At 44.2% G+C, this 13771-nt stretch overlaps 1 long non-coding RNA gene across 1 annotated transcript in view; it reads left to right on the top strand.

Moving 5' to 3' along the window:
* The first annotated feature begins 610 nt into the window (after positions 1–610).
* The window catches only part of AU023762 (expressed sequence AU023762), a 90407-nt gene continuing 77246 nt past the window's right edge, over positions 611–13771 (top strand). The window contains exon 1 of the long non-coding RNA NR_040760.1: positions 611–670. This is a non-coding gene — a long non-coding RNA (expressed sequence AU023762). The remainder of the gene's footprint in view (positions 671–13771) is intronic.

The following is a 13771-nucleotide window of genomic DNA, read 5'->3' as shown; positions in this document are numbered from 1 at the left end:
AGGAGACAGGAGGAGGGGCTGGGCTGTAAAGCCTTACCCATCCCTACTTACCCTCTAGGGAGGCTCCCTCCTAAAGCTCCCACAACCTTTTAAGAACAGCATCTCTAGCTGGGGACCAAACTCTCAAACACATGCGCCCGTGGGGGCATTTCACTGACCACCTGCACTGAGATGGAAAGTGGTACACCTGACGCTCGAACCTCTGTCTGTCAAATTCTAAAGCCCATGAAAACAGAGGCCAAGCAGGTTCCTGTGTCTCCTTCCTTGGAGGACAATCACTGAGAAGCAATACCTGGAAGAGAAGCATGGGGGCGCTAGAATGTCCAGCCACCAAGCTTTGCCCTGTCTTTCCAAATGTGAAAATGAAAAAAAACAAGTAGATTGAACAATTTATCAAAGGCTGCTTCTCCTAAGATCAGATAGAAAACAAAAACAAACAAGCAAGCAAGCAAGCAAGCAAGCAAGCAAGCAAGCAAGCAAGCAAGCAAGCAAACCGGGATAACACAGAAAACAGCAAAGACTGTCCTCATTTTCTCCCACCTGCAGAGAGGCTCCAAGTTTGTGAGCGGTTCCGGTTTCTTCTGGTTCTACTTCCCTAACTCCTGAAGTTACACAGGGTGCAGAGAAGAAAGAGAAAGACAGCGCAGGATGTGGAGTCCAGCGAACAGAGGTACAGTTTTGAAAAATGGGAAAGATACTGGAAACTGAAGACAAATGTCCCTTGGACGAGATTTTAATTTCCTTGTAAAGTAACGGAACAAATATCAGGAGGAAAGAAATCTAAAATCACACGAAAGGGAATTGAAGCAAGAGCAGCAAGCAGTTCGGGTTTTGTAAACAAAGATTCATGCCAGAACACCCGGCAGCATCTCACTGATGGAATTATGGAATTAGTATATGAAGGAAAAAAATGAATTTAATACATTTTTGGTAATACCCAAGGGGGAGAAGGTGTGAAATCCAAGAGTAACTGAATGTAACATTTTAGAATGTATCTGACATCTGGTTAGGTTGGGATTTCCTTTTTCAAAGTTACTTTTTAGTTATGCTTGATTTCGCTAGAATTTCTGTGAGCATGTGTGAAGGTGGGCATTCTGTTTTGGATAGATGGCCATGATCTGAATCCTACATAAGTAAACACTACCCTCCCTCGCACCTCCAAATCTGCCACTGCGCTAAGAAAGGACTGGGAAAAAGAAAATAATCTTTTGCTTTAACCCCAAATGGATTATTTTGTGCCTGTAGGAATTCCGAGGAAGGTCCCACATGTGGTTCTCACATGTATGTATCAGTGTGTGTGAGCAAGCTCACCTGTGTGCATGCATTCCCATGGACACCAGAGGTCAGGGCTGGGTTCCTTCTTCACTGCTGTCCACCTTACTTAGTGTCTCTCACTGAATCTGGAGTCCCCAGCATCCACCTGTCTCCACCTTCCCGGGGCTGGAATTTCAGATGCACGTCATCATGCCTACGTTTACATGGGTGGTGGGGGTCAAATGCAAGTCCTTATGCTTGTGTGCAAAGCACTTTGTCCACAAAGTCATTTCCCCAGTGTTGATACCTAGGTCTTAAAACCTTTTTGGATTTATGCTTATGGGTGTTTTGTTGGCATGTATGTCTATGTATCCTGTACGTGCCTAGAGACTTCGGGAAGATAGAAGGCGGCATCTGATCTCTGGTACTGGAGTTCCAGATGGTTGTGAGCCTCTGTGTGAGTGCTGGGAATCAAACTGGAGTCTTCAAGAAGAGCAGCCAGTGCTGTTAAACTCTGACCCATCTTTGGACTTTAACATTTTTCTGTGACAATTTGATGACATATCTATTGATCCTTTTTATGGCAAAATGCTCAAAGGTGCTTTAGGTTGACCAGGAAACCCACAGGAAGATGCTGGGAGAGGCCTGGGGTTTCGCTCCAGACTACAGTGTTGAAGGCAAACAATTATTGATGGTTTTCTTTTTCTCTTTTTCTCTTTTTCTATTTTCTTTTCTTTTTCTTTCTTTTTGTTTTGTTTTGTTTTGTTTTGTTTTGTTTTTTGAGACAGGGTTTCTCTGTATAGCTCTGGCTATCCTGGAACTCGCTTTGTAGACCAGGCTGGCCTCGAACTCAGAAATCTGCCTGCCTCTGCCTCCCAAGTGCTGGGATTAAAGGCATGTGTCACCACTGCCCAGCTTATTGATGGTTTTCAAAAAGCAATTCTAAAAGAATATTACTATATTTTATATGTAAATAGGAATGCCAGCCAGCATCCAGTGACTGGACTGGGAAAGAGCTATTCTTCCTTGTTGTCAGGCAGCATGACAAGGGGCTGGGGAGATGGCTCTGGGTGAGAGTGCTCGCTGTGTGACCTGGGATCTCAGCACCCGTGTAAGAAGCTGTGTGCGGTCCTTGCATTTGTATCACCTGTGATGTGGGGATGGAGGCATAAGGACCTTGGGACTTAAGCCACCAGCCTAGCTCCAGCTTGAGTGATAAATCCTGTCTCAGGCGGTAAGGCACAGTGTGGTAAGTAGAACACCTGGTCTCCTCTGGGCACGTATACTCTCCCATATGTGTGCATGCACCACACAGACAAACAGACACACACACACACACACACACACACACACACACACACACACACACAAGAGAGAGAGAGAAAGAGGAAAAAGAGAATGGAGAAAGTACATGGAGAAGTGGTCTTTGGAACAAGAAATGGTCTGTGATGAGTATTCAGTATGATTGGTTGTCACAGACTCTCAGGCAAGCATACTCAGTTTTAGGTGCCTTCACTCTGGGGGCAGTGACACAAGAGGGCTCCATTCAGTTCTAAAGCTCACACTTTATTCACAGACACAAACATAGACACAGACACACACAGACACACACAGACACACACACGTACACATGTGCAGACATAGACATATATGTGTGTGCAGGTCAGAAGACAACTTTGATGGTGTTCTCTAAGTATGTTCTATTTTTTGAGACAGGGAAACTTGAGGGTTCTTTGGAAAGTCTGTTGGATGATGTTTTGCCGGGGCACACACGTGAAGGAATGTTGTCCTGAAGTGGACACAGGTGAAAGGCTAAGGCAGACTTGTGAAGGAATGTTTAGCTGAAGCAGACACAGGAAAGAGGATGTTCTACTAAATCAAGCATGTGAAAGGACATGTGATGAAGGATTCTTGCTAAAGACAAATGTGTATTGGTCCACCTTACACTGCATAGTCGAGCTGCATTTGTCAGGACTCTATAGAGAAAAATGCACCAAAAAACTTCTGGTGGTGTGCCTTGGTATCTTGCTGCTTCCTTGGACTCGGGCTGATTGGTAAAGTGATGTCAGCGGGGATGGACACACATGCTGAGGCAAGACCTGTGGAGGACGTGTGATATTTGGAGGGTATATAAAGGACCCTACTGCCAGTGACAGAGGCTGGGTTAGGCTTGCTCATAGAGCTAGCTGTGCAAGGCTTGTTGGTCTTTTGTCTTCACTGATCTTTGATTCCCTGAGAGAGGCACAGCTGAGAACAAGTCCTGGCATCCCTCCTGGTCCTTCCCACTGATTAGTGCCAAGGCTGAGGCCTGGCTGTCTCTGCTAGGTCATGCCACTGCTGCTGATTTGTGGTTGCTATCCTGACTCTACAGAACTGGACTGCTGGTGTATCCATGAAGTGTTTGTGAGTGGATCAAGCTGATACTGCTGATCTGTGAACTGAACGGCTGATTTCCTGACAGCACAGACAGGAGTTTCTCCAAAGAATCATTTCTAGACAAGTCCACTTCCCCTGTATCCTTTCTTTTCCACTCCCTCTGGTGGGTGGTGGGCTAGAAGGGAGGTTAAAGCATTTAAGAACCATCATTAAAAATAAGGTTTGAAAAAAATTAAAATTACAAGTCTCCAGTAGCCTGGAACTTCACCAGTTAGGCCAGGCTAGCTGGCTGGGGATCCCAGGGACCCACCTGTCTCCACCTCCCTTGTCACCATGGCTAGGATTACAGGTGCATGCCAAGATGCCTGGCTTTTTACCGTGTTCTGGAGATCTGAACTCAGCCCCTGAGGGCACTTGCAAAACAAGTGCTTTACTGACTAAGTCATCTTCTGAGCCCAGCATCTTATTTCTTAAAATACCTACAGTACATCGTTTACGGTTTGAATTGTGTCTTCCTAGATTAAATGAATTTATATTGTGTGGCCATCAACACCATCCTTTCTAGAAACTTTTTTTTTTTTTTTTTGGTAACTTCAGTTATGAAACTCTATGCTCTTCCTCTTCCTGTCCCCCAGCCCTTGGCAACCACTATGGTTTTACCAACGGAGTCATTCAACACATATGGCTTTGTGTCTGACTTATTTCAATTAGTACAGTGATTTTCAGATCCATCAATGATGTAGAATTTGTTAGAACTTCCTTGTTTTCTGTCATCCAGATAGTGAAACCCAGGTTTTCCTCCAGGCAAGGGCTTGGCTGCTGACTGATGTTCTCAGATCCGGATTTTCTTGATAAGGCTGTCTAATAGCAGTGTTTGCTTACACATGCTACACTCAGCTTATCTGTTTGTCTGTGGATGGGCATTTAGGGACTTGCCACCTTTCACCTTGTGATGAATGGTGCTATCCATCCTGCTCTCCAGGTACCTGTTGAAGAGTTTGCTTTTCAGTCTTTTGTGTGTTTATCGAGAAGCAGAGTTGTGAGATCATGTGGTAATTCTACAATAATATTCTGTATCTCTGCGCTTTAATGTCTATGTTTCATTAGTAATTTTACACAGCAATATGTCACATGGTAATTCTGTGTGGCTACAACATTTACATTCCCTGCAGTGACAGTCAAGGATTCTGACTTCTCTACATCCTGGCCACTGTTTGTTATTGTCTTCCTCTGTGTTCTCTATTAGTCTATCTGCTGCCATGGTCTGTCTGTCTGTCTCTTACTTAATATCCAAGTATCTGTGAAGGGGTATCCATGAATCTTTGGCTTGGATTTCCTAATGATTGCCGGTGTACTCAGGTTTCCAAGTGTCTATTTGCATCTCCTTTACAGGGAAATATCTGCTCACAACTTGAGCTTTTTTAAAGACTGTGCTGTTGGGGCCAGAGGTGGAGCTCCATTGTAGAGTGCTTGCCTAGTCTGCAGGAAGCCCTGGGTTTGATCCCAGCACTGCATAAACTGCATGGTGTCACATGTCTGGAACCTTAGTGCTTGGGAGGTGGAGGCAGGAAGATAAGAAGTTCAAAATTATCCTTGGCTATATAACTATTTTGAGGACAGCCTGGGCTACATGAGACTCTGTGTCAAACAACAACAACAACAACAACAACAACAACAACAACAAGTTGTGTGTTTGCTGTTGACCTGTGCGTGTTCATTGTGTTTTGAACACTAGCTTTCTGTCAGTTACGTGACCTGCAAACACTCCCTTGGTTCTGCGGCTGTTCTCACTCACTGTCCATTGATACAGAAAGTTTTAGCTTTGATGAATTGTAAGCTATTTACTTTCCTCTCTCATGGACCATTCGTTTTGTTCCTAGAAAACCATAGCCCAGGCCAGGGCTGAGGGGCTTCACTTCTTTGCTCTGCTCTAAGAATGCCACGCTTGCAACTCTTGTGTTTAGATCTTTGGTTCGCTTGGAGTTAATTTCCTGTATGTGGTAAGGCGAGTGGCTGATTTTAGTCCTTGGATACCTTGGTACTTTTGTCAACAAACATTTGATTAGGGGCTGGAGATGGGGTTCACCAGTGTGTGCTGCACACACAGGCTTTGGGTTCAAGACCCAGGATTGCAAACAAAAACCAAACCAAACCAAACCAACCAAACAAAACCCAACCAAAAACCAAAAACAAAATTAAAAAAAAAAGCCAAACAACCCAGCATTTGTTCATAACATGTAGGGGTTCACTTCTGAGCCCCCTTCTACTGCATTCGCTCAAGCATCCTCTGCGTACCGCGTGTGGATGTTTTGATTACTGTGGACTTGTGGTAAGTTTTGAAATGAGCTTGAGATTTCTAACTTCCTTCTTTTGGAAGATTATTTTGCCTGTTCAGGTCCTCTAGAGAATCCACGCAAGTTTTGCGATGAGGTTCTGTTTTGCTTTCACAAAAGGGGTTACTGGAGTGGGGCACGGTGGCTCAAGCCTATAACTCAGCACTTGGGAGATTGAGGCGGGAAAATTGCTATGAGTTTGAGACCAGCCTTCGCTACGTAGTGAGTTACAGATCAGCCTGGGTTACAGACAAAAACCCTGTCTCAAAAACAAAACAAAATAACAACAAAAATCCCCCATCCTCCTAATCTAAAACAAAAATAAAAGTATTTAATCAATAGGTGCTATATCGACTTTGTAACTTCTTTGGGCATTATCAACATGGTGAAAGTATGAAGTTTTTTTAAAAAACCCATATTCATAGGGTATTTTTCCCATTCATATTTTCTTTAATAACTTTTAATAATGTCTTAGTTCTCACAGTCAAAATCTTCTCCCTACTTGGTTGTTAGTTTGTTATTGAGTCTCTTTATCACCATTATCACCATCATCACCACCATAACCACCACCATCATCATCATCTCCAACACCATCACTGTCACCATCAGAGTAATAGCAGTATGTGTGTTGTGTCAGCATGTGTGTATGTACATGCCTGGTGCTGAGAAGGCCAGAAAAGGGGATTGCATCCACTAGATCAGGAGTTGCAGATTATTGTGAGCTACCATGTGGGTGCTGGGACTTGGACCCAAGCCCTTTGGAAGACCAACCAGTGCTCTTAGCCACTGAGCCGTCTTTCCAGACTTAAAGGTATCATGATTTTTGATGATTTGTAAACAGAAGTATTTCCTAAATTTCCGTTTGTAAGCTTGAATTCCGTCTGGTGATTTGCAATTGTATCAGTTAGAGAGTTCTCTGTTATTAGATATGTTCCAGCAGAGATAAACACTTCCTAAAGGCCCCAAGGGAAAAAACTGGATCGTAAATGGCTCCTTGTAGTTTGTGTGTTGAAAGTTTTGCTCCTTGTTGGTGTCATTGGATCTTGATAAAGGCCTGAGAAGGTGGTGCTTGGTGGAAGAAGGTAGGTCATGGGGTTTGCTCTTGGCAGACAGGGGTGGTGGTATACTGGTGTGCCTCTAGGCCACCACATGGTGACAGTCATTCTGCTGTGCCCAGAGGTTCTGCTTTGCCACAGGCCCCAAGTGTTGGGTCTGAGTGATTGTGGGCCCTCTGGAACTGTGAGCCTGGAAGTTGTTCTCAGATATTTCCCCCACAGTGACAGAAGTTTAGGGATCATTGTCCTTTCCTAACCCAAGGGGCTTTAGCTTTTTACGTAACTTTGAAAGAAAAATCTCGCACTGGGTGTGTGGATTTTGATGTTACCTATCTGTATGAGGCATTCGAGAAAGGGTCACTAAGCTATGGATGCAGTAGTGGTTAATGAGTGGTCACCACAACCCAGACATTGGGACAAATGACACACAACTGAAGGACATGTGACTATGGTTCTTTTTAAAAAAAGTTAAGCCAGGCGGTGGTGGCGCACGCCTTTAATCCCAGCACTTGGGAGGCAGAGGCAGGTGGATTTCTGAGTTTGAGGCCAGCCTGGTCTACAAAGTGAGTTCCAGGACAGCCAGAGCTATACAGAGAAACTCTGTCTCAAAAAAAAGTTAAAGATATTATATTTGTTTGTTTGATTCACTCTCTGTCTCTGTCTCTCTCACCTGTATGTGTGCATGTGAGAAAAATAGACACAAACACATATAGATCTATCTATCTATCTATCTATCTATCTATCTATCTATCTATCTATCCATCCATCCATCCATCCATCCATCCATCCATCATCCATCCATCCATCCATCCATCCATCCATCCATCCATCCATCCATCTATCTATCTATCTATCTATCTATCTATCTATCTATCTCTCTCTCTCTCTCTCTATCTCTCTATCTCTCTATCTCTCTAGACACAGACACAGACATACAGGCATGAGGAGATGTCTTCCTCCATCCCTCCCTCTGTTCCTTCTGTACGCACCTCAACCCAGAGCTTCCTAATTCAGCTACTGTAGCTAGCTGCTGCTCCAGAAGAAAATTATTTGCCTCTGCCTCCTGTTCCCTGGAATTAAAGGAGGGTCATCACACTCACCCAGCTGGGGATCTAAACTCCCACCAGAGTCTCTCCCTATGCTTGCCACTTGTCATTTAAGGTATGTCGCTGCACCAGTCTTTGTGCTGAATGCTGAGTCTGTGACATGGTGCTTCAAAGGCTTTTAAGTTTCCCAGGTTTGCCTGGGGGCTGCTGCTTTTTGTTTCTCAGGGATAGTCCCCCCCCCCAACTCACCATAGGACTCTGTTTATCTTGTCTTTGATAATTTCCAGTCACCTTGTGGTCAAGGACTTGGAAGCCTGATAGCATCAAAAAGTCTTAACCTTATTCACATTTTTACAAATCTTGGACTCTTTGGTATTTTCTCCATCATACAGATATATGATAGCTAGCATCACAATGGAGTCAGTCGTAGTCATATAGCATAGTCAATGGAGCTATCTAAAGCCTGGAGAATGACCAGTAGAATGAGATTGCCTGTAAGTAAGAGCAGCCCTTTGTTTGGGGACTGTTTTAAAAGATCAGTATTGGTACATATTAATCATACATGATAATGGGTTTCATTATGGCATTCAAGCATGTAAAAACTGTGTTTTGATCATGCTCACGGTAGAGTTCTTCCCTTCTTCCCTTTTCATTGCTTCTATCATTTCCTCTTTCCATGTATCTCCTTTCCACTTCTATGTCCTTTTTTGTTTGTTTGTTTGTTTGTTTTACGACCCAATGGGTTCAGTTTATTTATGTGTGTGTGCCTGTGTGCACTCTTGCACCTTCTTGCAGTGGTGTGCATGTGGAGGTCAGAGGACAGTGTGCCGGAGTCATTTTTATTTTCACGACGTAGTTCTGGAGATTTGACGCTAGTCCTCAGGCTTGGTGGTAAGTGTCTACCTACCGAGCAACCCTACCAGCCCTCAGTGAGTTTAATCAGGTTCGCGTAGAGGAGCCTGGGCCTGGGCTTGTTTCTAGGGGCATAGACAGCTTACTGGGGCTATACCACTGAAGAAAATGTAAAAGCGGTTCCTTTATAGGAAGAATTGGGCTGGCAAATGTGCCACCAGCAGTAGCCGGAGGAGCAGCAATTACTGTACTATTTAATGAGCTAAAAATGTCCTTTTTGGCTATTAACTGTGTCGTTTGGATAATATGAGTCTTCCCCAGGAGGGCCGTTAGTGGTAGGCATCAGTCTGATTAGGTAACTGTTTCTGTGGCCCCTTTCACACCCTCATCCATGCGCCCCCACATGCAGCGTGGGCGGCTGTGAGGATGGTGTAGCGGGTCCCAGGGGCAGCGTTACCTTAGTAATTTTCTGGTAACACTCAGCTCACAGACACGGAACTGCAGTTTACAGGAAGCCATCTGTCTTTCTCAAAACAGTTCAGAAAAGGAATCCATTTTCTTTTATATAAATCCTCTTTGTCTTGTGATGTATAAATCATGCCTTTGTAAGAAGTCCTCTGAGGTATCAATTCAATGTGTTCTCTCAAAACATCATCTCTCAGCATGGCCCTTCGATGCAAGATAATCCTTTATGGCTGCTGAAAAAGCAAAATTCATCCCGCGTTCCACTGAATTTCCCTGAAAGATGAATATCAAGGCCACCTCTGTGTGCAGCTTGGTTCAGGGGAAAATGGCAAGTGGCAGTGGTGTTGATATTCTCTCTAGCGTCCTGGGCTTCATTTATTAGTGAGATTTGTATGTTCAGCCGTGGTGTGCTGTGGCTCATGTTTGGGTCACAGGAGCCACCTTCTCTTGACTGCCGATGGTAGATGACAGGAGTCCTGTCTCTTAGGTTGGAGCAGCAGTTAGCAACCATTGACTGGGGTGGGGACTGCATGGGAGGGGACTTATAAATCCCTCATCATCCAGCTCAGAGTCAGACAGACCCACGGTACCATTTATGCCTCGAGGACTGCCTGAAAGATTGGGTCAAAGCTAGATAGACTTCATTGGAGAGTTTCATATTGCACGATTTCTGCTCTGTGTTGGCCTTCTTGTCTTACCCTTTTACAGGTGTCTCTTGGGAGCACTCCATCCATAAATCATTTGGACATAAACCTCCTTCTCAGGGCTGGCTGTGAGGAAGCCCTTAACTGGGTCAAACTCCAGCCAACCTGAAGACCTTCCAGGAATTGTGTGTGTGTGTGTGTGTGTGTGTGTGTGTGTGGACCCAAAGGAGCTGTTGTGTGTTTCTGGGGGTAGAGGTTAAATGTTCCCCCTTAAGGAAACTACAATCTCTTTGGTCTTAATGACTTTGTACTAAGCATAATGTACTTGATTGAAACTTGGGCCTACGATCTCATGTTACCTACAGTAGATATGAGCTGAGCAGGGTGCTTGGGTCTGCCTCTGACCCTTCATGCTCTTTTGGTTTGCTGGATGACTTTTTCAGGCGTCAGACATCATCTAGCGACCTGGAGAGTTTGCTCTGCACTGGCCCTGGGACAAAGATGCTAAAAGAAGGTGCAGACATGGATTGTGAAGGGGCCATGGTCTGTACGCCAGGTGTCTTGGAAGCTTGAACAGTCATTCTGGGATGTGATAGCAAGGATGTTTGGATCAGCGGAGCTGAGCTGAGCCAGGAGAATTGGTCAAGAGACCATACTTGGCTTAAGGCTGGAAAAGACATGGAGTTGTGCTAGCAGACTTTATGTCCTCACGTGGAAATTATAAATCAGGATCCCATGTCTCCTTTATTATATAGGACTCTCAAAAGGGACTCATGGCAAAAATGAACATCTAGGGTCATGGGGGTGGTGCAGTGGGTGAGGGCTCTTGCTGTTGAGCCTAAGACTTGAGTTCAGTCCTTGAGAGGCGCGTGGTGGAGAGGGAAAAACAACTGTTGCAAGTTTTCTATTGATCTCCATGTATGTGCCCCACCCTAATAAAAAATAGATGTTAAAAAAATGATTTTACTTATTCCCACTCTACCTGTCTGGACTGTGGTTTGTTTTGACCAGCGAACATACACTCTCTGGGCTATTTCCCTTTATCTCGCTGGAAATACAGATGTCTTTCTAGACAAAGAGACATTTCTTTTCTAGAGACAGCTTTGTAAGCACATCTACGATGTCTCTCAATAAGAATCTCCTCTCTGGGTTTAGTGGCACAGGCCTGTAGTCTTAGTTGTTTGGGAGATTGAGGCAGGAGGATCTCAAGTTCATTCTGGGCTTCAGAAGAGGTTCAAGGCCAACTTAGACTCCTATCATGAGACTCTGACTCCAACCCAAGCTGAGGAAACTGTCGCTGGACCTCCCAGTCTTTCTAGCTGATGCGACTCTTTGATGAAAGGCTCCATGTTAGCTTTTCCAAACTTGTGACCAAATACCTGAAATAAACCAATAATGCTAAGGGATGAAAGCTAATTCTTAGCCACTTCCTCTCTTATTGTAGTAAAATACTTGGACAAAAGCAACGTGAGGGAGGAGGGTTTTGGCTTTTTTTTTTTTTTTTTTTTTGTGTTTCGTTTTGTTTTGTTTTGTTTTCCCTCATAGTTTGAAGGCACAGGTCACCCTGATGTGGAAGCTTAGAAGCAGGATCCAGAAGCAGCTGGTTACATTGTATCTACAGTCAGGAAGCAGAATATTAAGCATGCTGTTATACAGATTATTTCTCTTTGTAATGTAGCCCAGGACCTGGGCTTATGGAATGGTGCCACCTATATCCAGGGTGGGCCTTTTTACTCCAGTTAACTGCATAATCCCTTTTGGGCATTACCAGGCCCAGAGGCTTGTCTCTTAGGTGATGCTAGATCTGGTCAAGTTGACAGTATTACTCATCACAACTTACTATCTCATGATCTCAGCCTGTGGATGGCTGAATCCATTGCTATGGGTCTGTACAAGGCAGAGCATCATGGCAGACTGATTGTGGTGGTTGGCATGGTGGAGCACTGTTGCTTCACTCATGGGGGCCAGAAACTGGAGAGATGGCCAAGGAGTGAGGACAGGCCCTTAGAGGACATGCCCCACTCCTTCCTGTTAGGTCTCACCTCCCTGTTTCCATGTCCTCCCAATAATGCCTATCAATAATTTTATAAGTCCATCAGTGGATTAATCTATTGACTAGGTGAGAGTCCTCGTGACTCCATCAGTACCAGGAAATGCTATCAACTGGGGACTTGAACCTCTCTCACCCAAAGTACAACAGTCCACAGCCAAGTTCATTAAGATACATGGCTTGTCTTGGGAATGAAAAAACATGGAGAAAAGGATTTACTCACAGAATCCACACAGCTCCTTGTAACATTGATGGGCACACAAACATCCATCAAAAATTGAAACAAAACAAAACAAAACAAAAACAAAAAACCAGAGTTAAGTATCCTTTGCTTTTATACAAAGCTCTAAAATGTTCACCCTGGTAATATTGGGATTTGTGTGCTTACAGAGTCCAGACCCTGGGTGCTCCCTAGGATCTGTGAATTTACCCAATAATTATTGTGTTTGCAGTCCATGAGAAGATTTTGGGGGAAGTTGGAGGTCTTGTTTCTCCCAGGGAGTGCAGCTGTGTGTTAAGGATCCAATAAAGTTCCATTTCTTTCTCTCGTTCTTCTTTAGAGGAACATCTGTTGTTCAGACTCATTTCTTAGGGCTGTCATGAACATACTTCTTCAAGACCATTTTGCTCCCTGTCACCCCAAATTCAGCTGTAAATTTCCCTCTTGCCTGTTCTTTTTATTGGTAGAAGTTGCTTTGGAGATGCGGTTGCTTGTATGTTAGCTGTTTTTTTATGTGTCTCATCTGCCTCTGCCACCTCAGCCCACCATGAGCTCCCCCCTCCACCCCCCACTCCCTGCTTAAAGGAGCCCATTTTCTTCCGCACACCACCGTCATTTTCTTATAATCGTCTTCCAGATGATCTGCAGAGAGTCCTGTTGCTGACTGTGTGGTGAGGCTCATGGCTTTCAGCATGCTGCCTTCTCTTCTTATAGATGACAGCTTTCTGTTACTAGTTCCTTCCCAAGGTTTTTAGAGTGTATACTCCTCTTATCAGGGAAATCAAGCATGCATCCTCTGGAGGAGCATCCTCCAGATTCACAATAGCATCTTAAAGGACAAAGCCTTACGATGTAGCCACCCTGCTATTGAGCTCATCTGCCCTGCCCCAGCCTCCCAAGTGCTGTGATTACAGGCATGTTATACCACGTTTTGGCCTGAGAAAGTGTTTTACTGACCACGAGCCATCAACTTGGCACTCCACCTCTCTCATGACAGTCACCATCTTGCCACTAGGTGACTTTGAAAGGAGCAAGGGTGGAGAGTGGTTTTCTGCTCATACCTTGTGTCTGTTTATGTCTGGTACATTGAGTGCTCTGGGGTACTGAATATTGATATACACTTATTATACTGCATTATGTGACAGATATTTAGTCTTTCAGGGTAGTTTTTTCTTTAGAATGTTATTGTTCAGCAAACCAATTATGAGTGTCAGCTATGTGTTAGGAACTGTATATTGGAAAGCAAATATGAGAAGACGATGATTATATCTCAAATTTTTAATATCATAGTGAGGAAGTGTTTTGTTTCAGTTGCTGTAATAAAATACCCTGAAAGAGGTAGCTTAGGGGATCTGGGGTTTATTTGGCTCAGAATTCCAGATTACAGTGATCAGTATGGAGAAGTTAAGGCAGGAGCCTGAAGCGGTTCGTCATGTCACATCCATCGTCAAGAGCAGAGAAAGCAATGGACACATG

The sequence above is a fragment of the Mus musculus genome, chromosome 9 (assembly GCF_000001635.26).
Source record: "Mus musculus strain C57BL/6J chromosome 9, GRCm38.p6 C57BL/6J".
Lineage (NCBI taxonomy): Eukaryota > Metazoa > Chordata > Mammalia > Rodentia > Muridae > Mus > Mus musculus.
Note: the sequence above shows the minus strand (reverse complement) of the source record. Positions and strands in the feature narration are given on the sequence as shown.